The 23,494-nt window shown below is 40.4% G+C and overlaps 1 long non-coding RNA gene across 1 annotated transcript; it reads right to left on the bottom strand.

Annotated features, from left to right (window-relative positions):
- Nucleotides 1–265: 265 nt before the first annotated feature.
- LOC114785581 (uncharacterized) lies at nucleotides 266–20,543 on the bottom strand. The gene is made up of 3 exons (XR_003749078.1): nucleotides 18,591–20,543; nucleotides 15,287–15,393; nucleotides 266–1,287 (listed from the first exon to the last, which is right to left on the bottom strand). It is a non-coding gene; the product is annotated as an uncharacterized LOC114785581 (long non-coding RNA).
- Nucleotides 20,544–23,494: the final 2,951 nt, after the last annotated feature.

Raw genomic sequence — 23,494 nt, 5'->3', positions numbered from 1 at the left:
AGAATCCAAGGTTTCCCAAATAGACATAGTCCTGATCATCACACTGCCTCTGCTGGCTTTTAAATTCTGCTTTCAGTGTTGTCAGTGTTATTCACATCATAGTTTTCTAGGCTAAGTGTCTTAAGAAGAATTTTGGTTCAAGAAGGATGCCATTAAACTGGTCAGTACCATATACTGTTCCATATACTGTAATCTCAATGCTTCTGTCAAGGTTGTTATTTCCATTTTTAATTGCTTGATACTTTATGTGTAAATACTCAAACCATGTTATGAAATAATTTATTTGAATGTAGACAGGGAGAAGCTTACTTTACTTTCTGATGTGCTTACTTAGACATGAAATTAGCTAATTGCACATTACAAAGTCATACACAGCAATACATTCATGGGTCTGCTTTGCTGACCCCCAAAGAGAGGAGCCACTGTGGTTATAACTGGTTGGGTTCCCAGTTACAGTGGGTTCATAATTATGTACAGCAATTTGTTGTTCATGCTGTACATTTCAACATACTCATGTTTGTACTTGAGCAAAGGATGCGTTCCCAAAAGTGTACAGCCTATGGATAAATTGTGAATTTAATTTAAATAGTCAGTTTTCACCCACAGTGCCGTTGTTCCATGCCATTCCAGCATGTTCTCTTGTGCCAGATAATTAAATTGATGCTGACTTTCTTCCTTTCTCTCTGTGACGCTTGGCTAGAGGGCTGGGGAGGGTGTGAGAGGCCTGAATGAGAACATATGTCTGTGACTGCAGAGAAAGAGAGAGACGGTGAGAGGGTTGCATTCCCACAGAAGGTCATTTGTTTCTTTTTCAGAGCAATAATCACAGCAGCTTAAGTCAAACACAATTCCTTTTTAACCAAATGAACTGCTTTAATGTTCCCAGTTATATTTCACTGACCCTATCCAACCATTTGTAATAAGGCAGATCACCCAACAGTTTCCAGCCATACTTGAGCCCTAGAAAGAACATATGAGTTCTGACACTTGGGGATAACCTGAAGCCCTAGATAAAGAAAAAAGCAAAAAAAAATGGTTGCCTTCAAACTGGCCAGATACTCATGATGTGCCAAGCCAATCCCAGGGATTTAAAACTGCAGTGCAGGGAGCTTGCATTAGGGTTGAGGTCGTGGCTGCTGAGGTCATGAATTGCTCACAGCCAGTAATGTTCACGGGGAGCAGCTAGAAGATGAGCACAACATCGAGTCATGCAGCACACAGCACTTCTGAAAAGTTGAGCCACTGTTGCATGGTGGTCTGGTGTTTTACCTTCTGTTTATCGATAATCTGCAAGTCATAAATGAAAAAACCTTAAAGAAGATAAAACAAACAAAGCATTTTATTAAATTACTATAGAATCCCCAATTAGAACACAGACATTGGACTGGCCAAATTATATGCAACCTGCAGAAATACTTAATGAGTTTAATGAATTTAGTTTTAATAAATGCATCCCTAATGATATAACACAGCTACATGAGTATGACTGAACAATCAACTGAATAAATCGCTAAAAAGTAATCCAAAAAGTAATCCATGGACCAACATATATACTGCAGAATGCGTTCGTCCATGCAATAACATAATGGCTTTAAAAATCCTTAAATAAAAAATAAGTAATTTAAAATATATTTTAGTGCCAATATCAATCAAACATGTCTTAATTTAACACTAAACAAAAATGGCTTCTGATTTTGCGACCTCCTCCTGTGTCATTTAAGGAAAAGACAAAATTATTTACTGGCAGTAGCAGTTGGTTTCTTCCAAATATATTGCAGAGAGCAGGATTTACACTCAATGCACCAAAGCAACTGTAAAAATAGGACCCAGATCTGAGTGACTGAAGGGCACTTCGTGGCAGATAAATAAAAGCTCAGAACTGTGACTAAATTCCACTGGTTCAATGGGAAGATTAACTCTGCTGTTGGGCAAGACATTGAGAGACTACATCCTGAACAGAACTGAGGTGAAGACAGGATTAGACAAAAGGAAACAAAAACAGTAATCATGAATAAGGCAACGTGATATATGAGAGAGACATACAGGAGGAAGGCAAAGTGGGAGAGGCAGGGAAAGAGTGCCGGTATATCGGCACAGACCGAGTCAAATGTTGAAAGGCCACACTTGCAAAATTCAACCACCTCATGCAGGGCCTGAACACAGAACTTAACCCTAAAATCCTCCCAGGGAACATTTAAAGTGTAAATCTGCAATTATTATTACATATAATAGGGTAAATTTCCCATTCATGGATTAAGCCTAGTCTTATACTAATGTTTAATTCAGTGAGAATTAAGTGAGATTCTTCACTCAAAAACACCTTTAGTCTAGATCTAGGCTTAATCCTTGAATGGGAAAGTTAAGTTTAAAATGACAAATCTGCTTGTAACATTTGATGTCATTCCCTGGACCAAACATATTGTGCACCAGTCACAATATCTGACAAAGTGTCAGACACATCTTTCTCTCTCATTTGCAGGTTATCTTTGAGCATAATTTCAGGAAGGTCTTGAACAAAATAAAGTGTTCAACATGAAAAAACCTTGTTCAGGAATTTATTTCTGGTTCATTGGGACCAGTAATAACCCTCGCTATAATTATTACAGGAAATGAGACACCATGCAATTACCAATTAACCAGTGATGAAGCAGGAGCATGTACTGTCCATGACACAAGAAAAGTAGAGTGGCTGAATTTAGATGAGACCATGGGTGGGTCTAATTTGGGTGGTGTGTGTGGAGGGTTAATTACAGTGTGTCCAGCAGTAATTTTTGCTTCATTCTTGATTTTAAAAGTATTTCCAAAACTTCCTTATAGGCAACAGACACATTCTGAAAACAAATCTGCACTGGATCATTGGATAAAGCCTTCTAAGTCCAGGACTGCATTTGAAGGACCCTGCAAATTGGGACAGTTTATGTCTCATCAAGTTAATGCTAGTCCTATGTCGTTCTTAAATGCTACACCTTAGACCAAACCTTAACCCAAACAGTATCTGATGTTATTTTAACGATTGGGTATTTGTATTGTCTATTGTGCTTTATGTGAATAATGATTTACTCTGACCTGACAAATGACACACTAAAATGAAAAAAAATATTTTACTATATTTAGGATTACTGATACTGACAAATGCTGAAATGAGCCATGTTTGCTGAGGATAACTGAGAAAATGTTAGTAGATCGCAACAAATTACAGTGAAAGGGAAAAAGTCGAACCTATGTTTGTTTAAGCTACAACAATAAATGATGATATGCCAGTTAAGTGTTTGCCATTGTTCAAGTGGACCACACAATCATTCACATTGGCATTCACAAAGGATAAAAAACCTCAAGTCACACCCTCCAATGAACCAGGCTTGTGTACAAAAGCAGAGAGTCCTCCCACCCTTAAACGATAATAGAAAACGGGTTTTTTCTCTATTCTTTTGTTCTGTTGTTTCATCACTCACTGACCCTTTTTCTGAATTCAATCAATCTCGCAAAACGCTTACGCTTCAGTTCTGCATTCAACAGGACTGGGTCAAAGAATCATAGGGATTTAGCCACTGGTTCAAAATGTGAATTTTAGTCAGAGTTACAGTTGCTAAAGCTCATTTTAGGGACATGTCTGTCAAGATTCTCAGTCATCCAGGTGAATTTGTCTGAAAGTTGAGTCATGGCAACAAAGTTCTGTGGATGCAGAATGAAATGTCTCTACATTAAAGAAAGAAAGTCCAGTTGCCATGATTCAACATTCAGACCATTTTAGGGACATTGGGCGCAGGGTGAGGATTCAGCAGGATGTCAGCCCATTATTCACTCACACCAAGGGCCAATTTACAGTCACAAGTGGCAAGAACATGGGACCATGCAACCACGCAAAGCCAGTGCAGAATTTTGAGCTCACTAGCTTCTTTGCCACTGTGAGGCCAAACTGAATTCACTCACTTACGCATCAGCCAACCACAGGGCGCACACACACACTACTCACTCACACACCCACACCTACAGACAATTCTGTAGGGGCAGTGGTGGCCTAGCGAGCAAGGAATTTGACTAGTAATCCAAAGGTAGTGAGTTCAAATCCTGAACCACCAAGGCAACCTCCCCTTGAGCAAGGTTCTGTCCCAACATACTGCTCCCTGGGCACCATTCATGGCAGAGCACAGGTGATGGTTAAAAGCAGAGACCACATTTTACTGTGTGCACTGGGTGCTGTACTGTGTCACATGTGATTATAAATCGCTTTAATAATAATTGATTTAATTGTTTAATATTTGATTCACATAGTGATTTTAATAAATTAATCATAATGAATTTCAGAGAGTGAAATGCCTTTGGACTGCTGGTGGAAACTGGAGAACCTGGAGGAAACCAGCACCAAACACACACAGCATGTGTGCGAACTCCGAATTCTATTTTGTAAGAATCATTTGTGTCTTCTTCAGCCTGTTTCCATATTAGCTGTGCACCCACTCACATATGATGGTTATCACAACTTGATCAGCACTTTCAAATTGAATCACAGAGAAAAAAAGTGTTTCTGCCTTTCTGTAAAAATGATCTGATGGTCAAAAAGAACATTTCGTGAACTGTTTATTTCACAGTATAAAAATGGTTTGTCATTGAAAATGGCATATGCTATAATATGTAAAGCAGGCCTAGCCTTGGTAAAATGTGTGTGCCCACACTTTGGAACTCATTAAAAAATATCAGATATGAAGCCAGTCCTGAGTCATTTGCAATTTTATTCACAGCTCTACTGAGACATGAGTTTGATTCATGATTACCAACATCAGAACAAAAATAAAAAGAGCTTTCTACCAAAAAACAAACCTGCATCAAAGCCTTATTGAAGTGGCAAAAGAAGCAAAAATGTCAAGGTTTAAAACTTGGTTTCCGTGTTAAAACATGGTTGGTGTAACTGAATGAACCCAAACCTTTCTAATGGTAGTATGTTTACCTACAAACCAGCACCTGAGCATTTGCTTTGGCAGATGCAACACTCCGCGGGAGCTTTGGACGAAAAGCTGAAGGCCCGTCTCTCCTGCAGCCAAACCACAGAGCAGATTCAGCTCCATCCCACGGCCGGTACATCATCACTCCTACAGAAGTAAAAGTGTCTCCTCATCTTCCTGCTGGCCCATGTGTCAGAAGTGATGACTGCATTTTACCCTACACAGAGGGAGTTGAGATTGTGTAGTGGATTGTTGGCACATACCTTAACGCTTACAGAAATGGTGAAAAAACTGATATTCAGGATCTCATGCATCCGAACGGCAAGAACGCACCGTGGGGTTATCTTCACCATTATCGATATTTTAATGAATGTGAAATAAATAAAAAAACTTGAGATGTAATGAAGTGGTGGATAGAGTAAGCGATTACTAGAAATCCTCTTGCATAAATTCTGAGGGTGAGTCAGAGCGAGAGCGCGTCGGAGAGGGAAATCAGAGAGGCGCTGACCTTTAGTTCGGTAGCCGCTCTTTCATTTCCAGGCGCAGAACAGGGCAGCAATTTCATTTCTCCAGAAAGAACTGTGAGCCACCAAGGCAGCACAGACAAGGGCTCCAGGGGGATGGCACCCCTTCAGCGAAGCAAAGGGTCTGGAAATTCATTTAGGGGGCATCGAGCCAGTCACCCACTTGTGACCGATTACTGATCCCATCCTGTTCCGATCCACCTCTGACTAAATAGTGTTCAGACTGACCAAGACTCTCTGTTTCTGTTCTCAGATGTGAAGGTGTAGGATGCAGATATTGGAAATTGTGCTTGGCGTCAAATGTCATTAATATTAGTTTTAGTTTCCTTTTTGTTTCAGTAAAACCTATTTCTGAAATGCTGAGCGATCTATGATTAGAAAAGGCTTTTTTCATTCTGCTAATTTCTAATAATTTTTAATAATTATTGCTCGTCAATTCTTCTTGGCTTCTTCCATTAGGGGTTGCCACAGCAGATCAACCGGTCTGGTTACACAGGCCTGGAACCGGCACCAAAAAAAAACGCATGGTCACATGTCACCAGTGGCTGGGTTTATTACTTTCTCATTGGCAACAGTAGTTAATACTACTACTACTGTTGATACTACTAATAATAATCATTATCATGACCATCTCAGCATGACACTCCTCTACTACTTTCTCCACTGCCTTTATCTGTGAAGCTGTAGGATAATTTTGAATTTTTTCTAAGATTTAAATGTTGCTTGAATATTTGATAATTATGGAGCAGCATAATAGTAATTTTGGCATACCTACACTAACTTCATTGTAATTCAAATGTATTCACCTTATAAAAGTTGTATGCATTAGGCATTTGAAATATCATACTGCCATTCTCACCAGACCTGGACATGGTTTTACTGTATATGTTGTTCATGGATCTATTTTCTTTATTCAATTGTACTATATGAATATTTCAATTAAGCAGATATTAAGGATACCCAGCCAAAAAGTTATAAAAAGGATAGGGGCAAAGTTTTTGCCTTAAGCCAACCCACACATGCTTTCAAACACACCCACTGAAAGTTGAAACAAACCCACGCTTATTCTTCTGTTCCCCTCATAATGTTACTGAAAGTTGTCTTCTAGGACCCAGATCTGGGTAAAAGACGACACTGTGACTTATCAACTCTGAAATTCCGCCGCAGCGGTGGAGAATAGATCTGGGCAATTTATGCAGGGGTGAGCGCACTGGACAGAGAGGCCAAACAGGGCGAATGCCTGGCGCTTCCTCTGAGAGCCTGTGTTCATTTCCAGCAGTAAACAAGCCGCCATGCCGGCTGGAGCAAATGTGTTGTGACAAGCCGGGCCTGCACCTGTCAGTCCTCCGAGGCCCAACCTCTCGGACACCGAGGCCCAGCGGTAATGGCCAACGACTGCCAGCACCTTACATAACGGCTGGAGAGGTTGAGATGGACAAACACAATGAGTGGGGTTGAAGTTGATGAAATTTTAAAAAATGTTTATAGCTTATCTGGGATCGCAGGGCACTAAAGGAATATGCTGAAACAATCAGGAGTCTTATACCTTCAGCAGACATCACTACTTACAATTTGTTCATTTATCTGGCGTAATTCTCTTGAACTTTATGACAGGTCTGAGACATAGTCTGTGCTTATCAGTAACTACTGCCTGTCACTAGTGGTCAGTGGTGTAGCATAGCAAGTCCCAAGCCAGGCATCAAATGAGTGTTCTAGCTCCAAAAATTCCTATTCATCCACACTGTGTCATTATCTCCATCAGTTCTATTATCAGTGGTGATGTCAGCAGCAGCATGTTCACTTTTATGCTCAATCACATCTGTAAAAGATCTCTTATGGGTAGCACAGTTAGCCCAAAGACAATAGGTTACCCGCAAAGACATTTTCAGACTTTCATAAGCGACTTTACTTCACATTTCTTCAAAGTTAATAACCTATTGAGAAACAATTAAAGGAAACATAATGTGCTTTTAATACTAAGAATTAGAGCACCGTGCTTCCTTTTTTCAGGAAAATCTATTTCTGAAATCAGGAAATGCTGAGTTGCCTTTGATTAGACAGGTCCATGACACTGTACTGGTTTTCATACAAGTTATTGTTATTATTATTTATTTATTTATTTATTTATTTATTGCTATCAATTCATTTAAAAAAGAAACTCATAAAACACATTTTGAAATTAATTAATTACAATTCATTCAAGGTTAGGTTGTCTGGTCAAGCAGAATTTCCACTCTCTGTACACCTGTAATACCCATTGCATTGCTCCTGTGGCTCAATTAAAAAATTACTTAAAATTCGCACACAAAAGATATGGCCATTAAATAACTTCACTATCTGTCTTCATTTTTATGTAGGGATTGTCTCTGGTTAGTTTAGATTTTACATCTGTGTCATAGGTCACACAGAAATTGACCAAAATGGCCATACATTAATTGTGCTTTGTTTGATTTTAACACAGTATGTTTAAAAATAATTAATTCAGGAACCATATTTTTCAACTGGGTAAAAAAAAAATCTATGTATTTGTATAGAGCGCACCATTACAGGAACTCATGAAATCATCCAATTCAATTGATATGAAATGTTGAACATGTTTCTTCATTGTCAGCACCGTTTGCACCTCTGGACGCACATCCCTCATGTAGGAAGCTCTTCATAGCAACCACCCAGTCCATATTAAGCTCCCAGTCACTTTTCAGATGTGCAGAGGAACCTGTGACAGATGATGCATTAATGGCATTACAGCAAGGTCCGCTAATGAGATCAGTAACTCTATCAGACCCGCTGCCGCTGATTGCTCTTCCATGTTTTAATTGGATTTTCTACATTCTGGCACATTCATGCGGGGGCATATGAGAGCCATTACGGGGTTCCCTTTTAGCCCAGGGCCTCAACAGACCCTGAGCCAAGATAAAGACCGGGTGTGATGACATTTGTCATTTCACGTTCAGAGGAGCATTTACGTTTTCACATATGTGAAGATAAGAGTTTTGACATGACTGACAGGTGTTTAAAAATAGAAAATGTCAGAGGCTGAATAGAGATTTTAAAAATACTGTGAATTAATTAATTAATCTGGTGCAAATATTACTAAGGCTCACTTACATTTATAGGCTAAATGTGGAGGTTTGTGCATATTTCAGAATGGTTCATGCTCTTATAATTTCTTGGTCTGGCATATGTACACATACACATTTGCAGTATTTACATTTACAGCATTTATCAGTATTTAAAGCATGATAGCATTTAAAAAAGTAAGTAAATAAATAAATAAATATTAATTGTTGGATGTAGTTTGTTGAAATATATAAATAAATCGACAAATCATTCACATGTCATCGCTCTGCATGGAGTTCAAAGCCGGTCTTACTCCTGTTTGTAACATGCTTGTTGCCACAAGCACCTGAGGGCAGCGGAGGTCATAGCGCTCCTACACACACCAGAGACCTGGTGTTTCAACAGGAGCAGACAGCATCTCCAGCCTGTAGCCAATGGCCCCCGGGACGCTCTCACCCTCACTTCCTCCACCCTTCTCTGTCTATCTCTCTCTCTCTCTCTCTCTCTGTATATCTGTCTCATTCTACTCCACCCCCCCTCCCATGTCATGGCCTGGCCACGCGTCCCCTCGGATCAGTCTCTCCGGGGAAGCGGCGCTGCCGAGCTACAGACGACAGTGAGTGACAGCGCACATGATGCTGGCAGCCATCATACCTGGACCCTTAAATGCTGCATGACGTTCCATGGCAAAAGAATTGGCATTTCCCTCACACCTCCGCCTGACACGCCTCTTGTCCTCGCTCACGCGCCCCAACAGCAGTAATGAGATAGGTGGAAGAAAGTAAACATTCATACATTATTGCTAAATTCAAACATGCTCTGAAAGTTGGAAACGCGCACATCTTAGAAATCAGTGGATTTATTTTTCCTGGTTCGCCATGAGCTCTGTTTAAATCTGGATGTGCTCTTCATTGTGAGTCAGAAAGTCATCGCTTCATGTAAATGTTTGAGATTGTGAAACTCTGTATCGACAAGCCAGGAGTTTGAAGACAATATCCCCTCTGTATGTGGTGTGCTCCTGTGCAGATGTTGCATTGTTTGTTGCTCTGCTATGGCAACCTCGCAACAAATGTGCAGATGAAATGGCCAAGAAGTCATTTACACAGCCCCACACCACCAGAGCAAGGGCACTTTTGCTGAACTGTGGTGTTTACGGATGAAAGCACCATTTAATTGGTCAAACAACCAACAAAACAAAAATGAAAGTATTTTTTATTTTTTTTCAAATGCTTGATTTGTGAAAATTAAGCATATGCAACATATTGAACCATGGGCATTGTATTAGGCAGACAAAAGGGAATCATTATGAAAGTTGGATTGTGAAGCACAGCACACGGTGCAAACAACAAAATGCATTCTCTGCTTCTAACCATCACCCTTGGTGAGCGGTGGGCAGCCATGACAGGTGCCCGGGGAGCAGTGTGTGGGGACGGTGCTTTGCTCAGTGTGTACCTTGGCGGCTCGGGATTCAAATCGGGTTTTTGTCCTACACCCCTGTACTATAAGTGCTATAAAAAGTGCTGAAGAGCATGGGGCATGTTAACTATTGTCAGGTTTATAGAAATAAACAGATGGAAAGAGGATAGTCTTACTTACCATCTTGGAGAAGATAGCAAGTATCCACCTAATCCTTTTTATTGAGTGTCAATATTTCTGTCCACCAAAAGTACTTTAATGAGGTTGTTTTAAACCAATTCTGACACCTCTCAGCTCTGTAGTTCCTCATTCTGGATAGTTTGAAATGTCACATGGCATTGCAATTTTGACAAAGCCTTTTTTTTATTTCCAAAAATTATCCAAAACACAGAAAAAGCTCAAGCTATCTAATGAACTTTTTTAAGAATAATGTCCATTTAAAAACATCCCAAACAATATATATATACACACACACACATAAACACACATATATATCTATATCCCCTGTAATGTGTGATGTCCCCCAAATTTCCCCTTCAGTTGCAGTACAATGTCTGAAGAGAACTGACTGCTTCAGATGAACCAGCCATGTGATCAAACACAGAAATGCATATGAATAGTTAAAATAAAATGTTAACTTTCTCAAATGTTACCCACTTTGAAAGCCTCAAAGGTCTCCCCTTCTCTTTATACCAAGCACAACCATGCCTCTGTCAGTCACATTAGTGTTGGTTGCGCCATTTAAAAAAAAAAATCCAATCCACGCTTATCTAGAAGTCATGTTTTGGATTTGTGTGAGAGGCTTATTCAAATTTTGTATGCCATGCTGAAAATAAAGCTTGGCATTAAACAGCAGGCTGGAAATCATGGGGTTTTGTCTCTATCACCGTTGGATGTGGCCAGACTAAAAAAAAAAACATGGCGCCTTACACTGCCAGCCTTCGATTCACATAATCATTACCTGTAAAAGGTGAATGCAGAATTTGTCCTTGGAGCTTTTGTGTGAAGCAAACTGAAGGGAATGTGGGCATAAAATGGCATAAAACAAGACAAGAGTAACATGGCTTACGGTGTGTGCATTTTTTTCTTATGCAAAATATCCTAACGTGGCTTTTCAAAAATGTAAGAGATTACAAATCCGATTACAGTAAACACATTAGCGCATCAATGCATGCAGTTGGCCATTGTGCTCTCAGTGCTACCAAATTTATGTCTTCATTTTCCTTAATCTGCTTAATTGCTTTCCAGCTATATATTTTAAACTCATCAGGGAGAAAATCATCTGTGAAGGTGGACCAAGTTCAAATGAACAGGTTTTGGGATGGACACACCATGAAGCCGCAAGACTTGATGGCTGCAACTTGCCCTTCTTTTTTTTATTGCTGATGAATGGGGATTGCCGGCTCATTCATTTTTAAAACCCCAAAAAACTGTATGTTGTTCATCACAGATAAAATTATTTGTGTTTTTTTTTTAACCAACATGCATGTAAGGACTGTGTCTGGCCCCGACGGTACACATAATTCAATGTACCCACTTAAAAGGCGTGAATAAACAGCTAAATGCATTAATGAGGAAGAAGTTTATTTATAGGACTCCTGATACACACCCAGACATGTTTGCCATGGTCATTAAATTAGTGCTGGAGTGCAGCGAGCACAACAATGAATCACGGGAGGGATGACAATATACGTATCAGCACCAGGAAAGGATTGGAGCTGAAAATATTTCAGGCCCAATTTGGAAGCATAAACTGACTTATTGACAAATGCACAGCATCAAGGCCCAAGGGACACCCCGGGGTGAGCTTCATCACCGTAAGTACTGAGTATTGACTCAGAAGCTGGATGATGCAGATAAAGAACGTTTTGAGTTTCTCAGCGGTTCTCACAGTTGAAGGTACGAACACGACTGTTATTCTTAGCTACGGGGACAGCAGGCCAGTTATGCCATCAGGAGACTGTGGTTTCTGTGTGCATGCTTTGTATCATGGTGCTTCTGTGTTATCAAATGTTATATCAATTTTTTGACATTTTTAGACACTTGACTCATCTTGCAAAATCCAGAAAGAGCAGGGAGAGTTTGCGGTTCGGGACTCTCTTGGCCAACTGTCATACTGAAAGTTTACAACTGTAGAGTTTTTTCACATCTCCATGATCTCTGCAAATCAAAAGGAGGTCAAAAATAGGAAGTTCCCAAGAGAGGGAAATATTTTTCGGTGTCAGTTTGCTTTCCAGAAAATAATCCCTGAATTTAGGTTGAGAATTCCAGGGAAGGATAAAACCCAGAATTCAGCCTCAGACAGAGCAATGGGGAGACAAGTGTGTCTATTTATAGTCAATGTGCTACCCTTCTACATCACAATCATGCACTGCTATTTGTTTCCTTTCTAAACCACCAGGGAAAGCAGTGGAGAAATCATTTGGGTTTCTCTATGCTTTGATCTGAAAAATAAAAAACTGAAAGGGGAAAAATATCCACATTCATGCATGCTATGTTTTTCCCCTGGGCATAACATTGCCATGATATTTGCGTTCTGAAACAAGGGGCTTAGACAGGAACTTTGGAGCATGCCTACTGTATTCTGTTGGTGCCCTAATTCTTGAGGGGAACAAATCAAGTGGTCTCATGTCTAACCATTTACGAGTCTTCAGGAATGCCAAGGGCATAATTGGAAAAAGAATCTAATCTGTGCTTACAGTGCATCTGCTTAAAGTTAAATTTGAAACATTTAATATTGCTTCTATTTTTTAATGCATATGAAATACAACTATATAGTAATTTAAAAATGTAAAATTATACATGTATTGTATAATTAAATGTAAACATGTAATTATACATTTATTGTAGAAATTTATTTGCATTATAAATATTAAATAAATTATATTCAAATAGAAGGAGTTGATAAAACAGATAAACTTTAAAACTTTGCTTAAATACACACACACAAATATGAAACATCCAGTTTATTAAATTTGTGTTCAATTTATTATATTTTGATGAATAATGTAGACTGACCCCCATAAAGCATAACACAATATGAAATATGTGAATAAATAAATCTATAATTTTCTCTTATAATTCACGTTTATCAGGTTATGCCCTACCCAAACACGTTTACCTCAGGAGCATAGTGCCAGTGGCACTCATGTCAGTTTGCAGTGTCAAAGCCACGCCTGATGTGACCATGTTTCGGGGCAAATGAAGGCAGGAATTTACAAACCTCCAATGTCTATGTCAATGTCTATGTCAGGCTAATTTTGCAAGTCACATACAGAGTTTTTTGTTTGCACTATACCAATTGTTCCTGTTTGAACAGCAAAATCCCGATCTAATCCTTCAGTTCTATATGAAGCAATGATATCTCTTTCAAAGACAAATTTGAATAATAAAGAGAAATCCTTTCACCACCCTGATACCAGAAGAGGTGTCCTTGGTAAAAAAAAACGTCTGAGGAATCTCATTTGTGCATCTGATTCAGATGGCACCAGGGAGCTTATAGACACTTCAAATGGTTGCAGACTGCAGGCCACCTGACTTTGTTCAAAGCAGGTTTATTTCAGAAAATGCATGTTTCTGAATCAATCTCAGGGTGGAAAGATGGGAATTGGTGTAGAAATGCATTAGGATTTCAAATGATAAGTAATTGTGCATATTAAGGTTCTGAAAAATACATGAAGTCACATTGCATTTCAGAAGGCTAAATGTCCCTCCTGAGTAAACAATTGCTAAGCTTTATCACTTTTGTTTTTGCCAGCCCCCGGATGTAGTTATGATGTAAACTAAACAAATACCCAGTTACAAACCTGTCCTCCCATTCCTCTTGTCTCTGACAGCTTAATTACCCTCGGCGCATCTTACACATAAATGTTGTAAACGTCCCACTGACTGGTTTGATGACGAAGTCAGAGATGAGTGTTTAATATTACGGGGTTTATCAGAGCAATGTCTCTGCACCTCATAAAATATGACCTTTCACAGTCTTTATAAAAATGAACATTCTCCAGAACTTTTAACACGTGAGCCATGTAAACTCCCCATGTCCCTGTGGAGTGTGTGGTGTAACAGAAACATTTCTTACATAACCCGTTCCATATGTGCCTCACTCTGCTACAATATGCGTAATATGTTCCAGTGTTGCATATGCAAGGAATTAACTGCTGGCCAGAAAACGCAGCTGATCTCCGGACCAAAAACGCAATTGTACACTCTCTTCATCATAATGCCTAAATTCTTCGGAGAACATTTACCAAAAAATTGTCTAAAAGCATTATGCCACTTTTTTGTTTGCGTTACTCACGTGTTCACAAATATATGTGCGTTGCCAGCTTTGGTACACTGAGGTCATTAGCTCACTTCAGTGGAACATCTGGCCCATTTGTTTTATCACAACAGTTGCGCTTCAATTATGTACCAGATAAAAAGAGCACACCAGGTAGTATAAGACATCGCAGGCAATTTCCGTGGAGTTTTTAATATTTCAGAAGGTGCTTGGTGTTCAAAAAGACGGAAGGCTCGAGAGGGTGTGAATCTGTGAAGACTGTAATACTTGAGAGTGTTAAGAGTGTGTGTGCATATGTAAGTGTTTGTCATCTGCTGGGCTATAAAGGAGTCATGCGGGTCCTTTTTATGTTGTGCGTACCTTGTGTACCTTGTATCACACCAAAGAAACACAACCACATGAACCAGTAAAGTTGGTTTGTCCTCCAGTGCTCAGAGAAAGGAGGCATCCACTAGTCAGACACTAGAATGAAATTAATTACATTATTACACTGATTGTGCAGCATGCTGAAACATTTGTCTGATATTTGTTTATTGCTTGGTGCAAGAAGGCTGCACCTGTGGCTATTCAATGTCATAATTAAGAAAACTGTTTATTCTAGAATTCTTCTACTAGTAAATTGGTTCCTATGCACATTTCAACCTAAAATTGAACCTACCTGGTACGTTCCTTTTCATGACAACATGAAATGGAATGGACATTTCATAGATCTCAACTAAAGCCACCATCTTCCACTGCTCCCTGGTCCAGGTTGGATGCTCACGTGTCCATTAGAGGTGCATCTGGTGTCAGAATATGGCATCATCTAATTTCTTGGCCATTAACAAAGTTGCTCAGAGGCTTATACTTACCCATGTTCCTGCTTCCAGCACATTTAGGAGCAAATTACAGACTGTTCACTGGCTACATAATATGTCCCACCACTTGACCAAAGAAACCGTTTTTAATGTTTTACAGGTGTAAAAGTACATTGGTGGTTTGTCAAAAAAATGGCATGTGAAAGTTATGTGTTTCAGTCATGTTATCTTCTCCCAACAACACACACCGATGACACTAAATTTTACCTCCTTTTCTATGCGTTTTTGTGATTCCTGTACAGTTCATAGGATTCTTCTAACACTTCCAAGTCACTGGATATGTGTACTCTTACGTTAGTTCAGGGTGATGGTGCCTATGGCAAGACAAAGAGTGGAGAGAAAGAATGAAATGAAGCGATTTAATGAGGAAATCACTCTTTATTAGAGCTTTATTAGAACGTAGATGAGGATGTGAAATGTTCCATTCTGACCGAAGTTCAGCATAATTATATACATTCAGCACATATAAAAAGACAACAAGTCCTCCAGATGGCAACAAAAAAGCTATTCAGTTAATGTTCAATAAAGAAGGCGAGCATTTAAGCTCCTCACATGACTTGTGAAATCCATGCAATGTTGGAAATTGCACAAAAGTCCACAAGGCACACTTAACTAATGCAAGGAGAATTAAAATGTCAAAACGTTCACTGGCAGTGCGCACAGCCTGTCGGACTGTGGGCCATAACACGGACAAATAAATATCAGCAAAGTCAGGGTCAATAACGGGCTAATGCGTTCCCTCACACATCTGATCAGCGAATAGAGTTTTGCTTACAGTTTCCCACTCGTTTCACACACACAAGAAGTAGCACAATACTGTGTGGGCTACAGCAATGCGAAAAACACACAGATTGCAACACAACGTTAACTGAATTTGCACTCTTCTTCTCTCTGCCCGGTGCTGGCCATGACTGAATAGGCAAATGTGATGAATGATAAATAGCTTGAGAAGACAAAAACATGTGGGAGAATTTTAAGGAAGGATTAATGATTGAAACATACGTGAAAACAATTCAATTTGCTGCTGATTCAATAAAACAGCAGGATTCTAGGGTTTATAGCGAGCCCCTAGTGATTACCTTCAACTAGACTTCAGGTAACTTGTATCTTTTATGCAAGTACCAATATAAACTTATTAGTATGAGAGAGAAAATAAAAAAAATTGTAATTTAAAAACCAAAAAATCTAAAGGTAAGTGTGCAATTCTGAAAATTCATATGCATGCAAATAAATGCATTTATGTTAAACAAATCAAAATCTAATTCAAATAAATAACATTTGTGTGGGACCCATTCCAAGTTTTACCAAAAGAAAGTATGCACATCATCTAAGCCTGACAAAAACCTGACTTATTTTTTGACAAGAACAAATAAGACGTTTTCAACAAATATACATTGTACACACCCCGCTCGACTCGACCCACAAAAATATGGACACATTTTCACAATAGGTATGTTTTGAGATATTTAAGGTGCCGACCGGATAGGTCGTTCTAGATCGTCTAGATCGTCTTTGCTGGTATGGTGTATGAAAACAGACCTTAAACTGGTCAAACTAGCTGGTCAACCAGCTTATCCAGTTTAGGGTGGCCATGCAGTTTTTTTTTTCAGCAGAGTGCTAATCTTAACAAATCAGCCACAGACATTTTTGGGTTTGCGTGCACCTGTGTGTGTGTGTGTGTGTGTGTGTGTGTACGAGTGTGCACGCACGTTAACGCAGCATCAGGGGTGGTGCCATTTGACACCTTAAGATGAATGTTTTGGCCACTCTCATGTGATCTTTCTCAGGTTCACACAGCATACTTTCTAATGAGCAAAATATCACATCACGAACCGGCGTGACTCACCCACTCTGGGGGTGGAATACCTGAGTCATCACAAATCTACACTATTGCCAATAATCAGCGTCCACTCTGAAGCATCTCAGAAAGCACCACGGGAAAACCACAGCAAGAAACAAAGAAGAAAACGACAACAGTCTTGTGGTTTTAAAATCTGCTGCATTCTGCAGCTGCGACAAGTAAGTAAGCGCGGATGTAAGTGAATTAGTAAGTAAGTATAAAGTGGAGGCATAAGAAAATGGGAGGAGTAAACAAACACTCTTATCTCTTGACAACAAGGGGAGACGCACATCAACAGAGCCGAGCGTTGGCTGCTGCTGCGGCTGCTGCAGCCATCGGTGGTTGTGTTTGTTCTCTTGTAAAATCAATAGTATTGGGCTGTGCCAGCATTCAGAAGATCTGCCCTTCCCAGAAGGACATCGCCATGGTAGTGCTCCCCAAAACAAAAACACAGCTGAGAACCCAGGGAGTGTGTGTGTGTGTGTGTGTGTGCAGTAGAGCTCAAATAAAAAAAAAAATCTCTATTGAGATAATTTTTTTTTTCTCTGTCAAAAAGACAAAACCAAAAAAGTACAATGTGTGAAGTCTTCCAAATTAAAATAATTTGCTCTCAGGGGGAAATACAGTGAATTATTTAGACTGTACATTAAAAGCCCTATTTAGAACATGAGCACTCAGATAAACAAATGCACACACACACACACACACACACACACACACACACACACACACACACACACACACATTCAAGTATTCAGAGTGCCTCATTGTGCACAACATCATACAAACATAAAAAAAAAATCATCTTTCCAAGTTTCTCTTATTTTATATCGTGAACTGCCAGACCATCTACTTATCATTAACTGCCTAAATGGATTTTGTCAGATAAACAACCTGTGGGGGCTTGCTTAAAAATTCCTCGCTCCATGGCTGAAATTACATGGGATATTAAGCTCTAGTCTGCTCCCGGTGCCAAAGGGCCCTGCTTCGCGTGCACATCCTGGGGGATGAATATTGGTGGTGGGTTATTGAATGGCCCTAAGCCCACTCATGTCTTCTGCCATTCTGATGATTTAAATGTTATTTTCTTCTGACCCATTTTAGACTTTTTTTTTTTTCACTACCTAATTCCCCCACGGAAATGCGAATTGTGTAGGAAATAAGGAGCCCTTGTATTGTGTAGCCCACCCTGTTTCATGGCCCTCAGTGTGAGCGGAACACTTCATCCCGAACTGTGGCCAGATTTATGTTTATTAACGATTTTGGGATCAGTTTCTTTTTTAGGATCAATAACGAATCGAACAATCTATGCTAATTTGCTTTACATCTATTCTGTACTGAATATTATAAAAGACACGGCACATTAGCTGAAGGAGATGATCTGATGGGGTGATGAAAGCTCGGCAAAGATATTGAGCAAGCGTCGTGAAATAAAAGCCTTCACAGAGCCTCCTGCCTGTCTCCCCATCCCAGTGAGCTCCAATGAATAATTAATTATGTTACACCACAGCACGCCATGCCAATGTCAATATAACACATGCTGTGGTGTAGACACTTCACACTCAACCAGCACAGCAAACCAAATCATATTACCATCTATTTAATCTTTCAACTCTGCCAAGAAAAAAAAAGAGAGAACCTAGAGGGAAAACACACAAATGCAGCCCTTACCCTCGCTTGAAAGAGAGGAAAATCAAGATGTTTGTTTTGACATCGTTTTTTCTTTTTTTTCTCACTTGAGGTAATATGTTCATTTTGTACCCGGTTAAACGTGGCTTAACACGGTGCTGCCTCACGCCGGCACAAAAAAACTGCAGCTGAGAATGAGAAATGACAAGACAGGTTTTCCACATGTGGAACAAAATATTAAAAAGATGCGTGTGAAGGATGTTTGATCCAGGGCAAAATGCTGCCTTACCTGACAGGAAGCGCGTTGGTGAAGTCCCTGACTGTCACTTCACAGTTCCAGTCTCCATCTCCTCCTCTAAAACAGGAAGAACGTGACACAAAGAAAGACATTTGAATCCAGTAATATGAGCAACATTAAAAAATTATTATTTTTTTTCTTTTTAAAAAGCCTTAATCCAGAATATAAGGCATTTGCTCAATTGAAACCTTTAGAACTACAGAATATTTTTTTTTTCTTGTCCCTGCATGCACAGAGGCTGAGCCAGGCAGAGAGGCAGAATGGCAAGCGCACATCGCATCATGTCTTATTTATCGGTGTAAAAAATGACTAAGGTGAGTGGGGCTGGTGAATCAGCAGGTGTGAGGGAGAACAGTTACGGAGCCATCTGTGGAGGCTCACTCTCGCTCTCTCGCTCTCGAGTGGGCACGGAGAGCAGAGGTGTGCTGCGGAGCTCTCCACCTTTCTGCTCAGGGGAAGTAGGCTGCTTCGCTGCATCTCCGGGGCACTTGGATCTCTTTTCTTTCCTCGTTTTTTTTTTTTCTTTCTTTCTTTCTTTCCTTTTCACTCGTTCAGCTGAGGCTGCTCCTGCCGGAGTGAGTGGTGGGGTACCGAGCTGGATAATGGGCTGTAATGAGCGATTGGCGGGTTTTTTGCTCCTCGTTCTTTCACTGCCTGCCTCCCTCACTTTCATTTTCTTCCACTCTCCTGCCTCTCATGCTCTCTGTTGCCTGTAAAACCATCAAACTTGACATTTGTGTTACATAAACGTTATGAAAACTCATGTACTGCAAAAAGTGCCCCAATAAGCAGTCATTTAAAATTATTATTGTGTAAAAATTGGGCAACTTTAATCACAGCCTGAAAATAAAACCTTTAATTTGATTTCAGAAGCGCTCTTGATTTCTATGGATCTACTAGAAGATCTATAGGTTTTAATGTGTGTGTGTTTTTTTTCCAGAAGAGCATTTGTAAAGTCCTGTAAAACACATTCTAATTCATTCCAAAGGTGTTCTTTCAGGTTGAGGTCAGGGCTCTGTGTATGTCAGTCAACTTCCTCCACACCAAATTTGATGGTGCAGTCATGTTGGAACAGGAAGGGTCCATCTCCAATCTGTTCTCACAACGTTGTGAGCATGAAATTGCCCAAAATGTTCTGGTATGCTGAAGTCTTTAGAGTTCCTATCACTGGAACTAAGAGACCAACCCCAACCACTGAAAAACAACAGCACACACCCCTGCTCCATCAAGGTAAGTACTGTTCTCCGGGCATCAATCAAACCCTTACTCATCCATCAGATTCCCAGTCAGAGAAGCATGATTTGTCACTTCAGAGAATATGTCTCCACTGCTCTAGGTTTTGGATGCAGCTGCTCACCCATGGAAACCCTGTCCATGAACTGAACTCACTGCTCTTGAGCTAATCCAAGCTACAAATAGTTCGGAGGTCTGTAGCTATTGACAGCAAAATGATTTTACAAGGTTGCTGTTGCCCCTAGTTGCCTCCTCGTCCTTATGATAACAGGTGACTGTGGAATATTTAGTGGTGAAGAAGTTTCACAAATTAACTAATTGCACATGAAATCTTGTTTTGCCTTATCACAAGTGTTCACTGAGCTCCTGAGAATGACCCGTTATTTCAGAAATGCTTGTAGAAGCAGTCTGAGTAATTTTATATCCATGTGGCCATGGAAGTGATTAGAATTAAATCATTAGGATCATCACTGGGTTAAAAAAAATGTTTATTAATGACCACCTTTAAGCAATATTGGATTGGAGCTCAAACAACAGCAAGATGACAGAGCTGTGGGGTCAGCATGTGCTGCTTACTTCTGTCTACTTTTAACTCATGCCCACGCATGGAGAAGACCAGGCCAGTCTGATCTGCCACTGCGCAATTGATCCACTGAAGACATGTTTGCATCTGTTCCTGCTCTGATATGAACACTTTCTTGGGCGCAGTTGTGAAAACCAGTCACCGCCTGAAACATCATGAGATTCTCATGAGTCACAAATGATCAGAAAGCTTAGAGACGAGTCTGTTTGCGGAACTGGGTTTGACGTGCAACAATGCATTTACCCTTTCAATTACACATCGCTGCAATGCCCGTTAACTGCAATGTAGCCACAGGTCGTGGAGCTGCAGCTGTTGATCTCACACGCCTTTTACTGGAATTGTGCCGGTCATGCCCGTATGGATACGTGCGTGAAAAATAACGTGGCGGATTTCACAGATCGCTTTACTGACATGGGGCCGAGTGACGCATGTTGAAGTGATAGGAAGACAGAGTCCCGGGTTGCGTTTGCAACTGCTGGAGGAGTGCGAGCGCGTGAATGCGGTGACGCACCAACCACCCATGCTGCCTGGCACCTGAGACCTGTCCACGGTTACGACCCTCGACGCGAAAGCTGGGCAACCATGGTTCCCAGCTCCGTCTTACTCATTGTCAGTCCCAGCACTGTACTGTGGCCACCAGGGGAAGTCCACCCACTCTTCAGTCACGCCACAGACATCCTCTACAGCCAGCTGCTATATTTAACTGTTCTTGGTTTTAATGTTGCGTGTGATTCTCACTGATAACTTCCTGCCAGAGTCAGTCATGCCGTTTAAGTCCAGCCTCAGAGCAGGAGCTCGTGTGAGAGGTTGTAGCTTCAGTTGGTGTGTACTATATGTATACTTTTGGTAGTGTGGTAGTGTGGTAGTGTGGCACACACACACACAATTATATACAGACTAGTGTTAATAGTCTGTATATAATTTTGTGTGTGTGTGTGTGTTTAGCGCCGTAGAAAATAAAGGCCATCTGCCAAAGGACTGTCCAACAACACTTTGTTAATAAAGAAGTCAAGTAAATTTTTGAGTGTGAAAAAAAAAGCTAAATCTGTTTGCCGGTCCCCTGCCCCTATGTTAATGTGTTTATCAAGCCTTGGCGCAGTTCCCTGGAAAGCTGTTGCTCACGTTTCCTGAGCCATCCAGGCCATGCAACAAGAATGGGAGGATGTGCAACGTGCAGAGACAAATCAACGGCGCCAGTGTTCCTTCCCAGAACGGCACATCAGAAGCCATCTCATAAAATCACTGGATCAAGCCCAATCGGTGGCAGTGATTGGCCTAGAGGGTAAGGAAGGTACCATCTCCACACACTGCTCCCCGGGCTAACTGCAGAGGCCACATTTCGCTTGTGTTCACCGCGTGCTGTGCTTGCTGTGTATCGCAATGACAATCACTTCACTTTCACTTTAAATTATATCGGCCGATCAGGTACCTCATTAAACACTTTTCCAGAAGAATGTGCAGTCACTAATGTGCACGAGTGTCTTGATCAGACCACCAGGTTTTACATAAAACAGGTTTTATCAATAACAGTCCAGGATGTATTCTTTTTACTAATAGGTTCAGCATCCCATGTGAGTTAAGTGCACAATGTGTGGCCTTCACACTTATGTTCAGTAAAGCCCTTTTTCCATAGCACATTCAGAAATAGAATCTGAGTGTAACTGGAACCGGCTAGGACCCACGGTACTTCTAGAAATGGTTCACACATAAGCTTTTTTTCTTTGAATCTTCACAGACCGGTATTGGCAGTGATGAGTGCAAAAATACCTATAATGTAAAGGAGTGTAAAATGTTTTTTGTCTTTAAGTGTTGGTTTGTGGTTGTAGCCCTGTTGTGCCGATATTTCCTATAAAAAACTGTTTGGGAAAAAAAACTTGAATTTTAACCTTGCATTTTGATCAGTGGTCATATTTCAGGATCATGTTTTGGACCAGCATATATGCTGTAAATGCTAATGCTCTCGGTTTACCGCAAAGTTGCAGATACTGAGACAGCAACTTTTTTGGTCTTCGATACTAGCACCAGTTCTCCACATGCTGAGACACTGAAGACGTTTAAAAAACGTTTCTCCTGTGCACAATCGATCTTCAACACTGCCTGTTAGGAGTCATTGACAGAGCAAAGAATAATCATCTTCTCTGACTTCACTGGCCCATGTGATGTTAGATGGAGCGGCTCCTCCAAGAGAAGAACAAAATTCCTTCAGAAGAAAATATAAAGCATTAATTTCACCTATGCAAAGCAATAACAGGGAAAGAAAACATTGGATTATCTCAACACACATAGAAACACTCAGACTTTCCAACACACACGTACACAAAGATACGTACACAATCACGGACACATACAGAGAGTGTTGCTAAGCGATGCAAATAAAAATGAATTCTTCAGCAATTACAGCATGACAACTCCTAATGACTTCAGTGCATTCTGAAATTGGAGCTGTCTGTTAAGGGGGACATTCTTACTTTCACCCCCCCATCCCCCTCCTTATAGTTCTCTCTCTTTCGCTCACTTATTCTCTGTGCTTTCTCCACTCTGCCCATTTCCATACAGAATTATAAATCAGCTGGGAAGCAGTGATGAAATATGGACTGTTTTTTTTTTTTCATTGCCGTGGATGTCTTTCAGTACTAAGCTCTTCATTAAGGTGCTGCCTTTGAAGACGAACCATGGCTGAAATGAAGCCTTTCCTGCAGGGCCACATTAGCACAAGCATCTAGGCACATCGTGCATTAACCAATAGGTTTCTTATGTCAGGTTTATAGTATTACAGAGTGCCGTATTCTGTGTCGTGCCGAGTAAACCTGAGAGACAGGTCCTGCACTGTGT

The sequence above is a fragment of the Denticeps clupeoides genome, chromosome 3, assembly GCF_900700375.1.
Source record: "Denticeps clupeoides chromosome 3, fDenClu1.1, whole genome shotgun sequence".
Lineage (NCBI taxonomy): Eukaryota > Metazoa > Chordata > Actinopteri > Clupeiformes > Denticipitidae > Denticeps > Denticeps clupeoides.
This window is presented reverse-complemented; position numbering and strand designations above follow the sequence as displayed.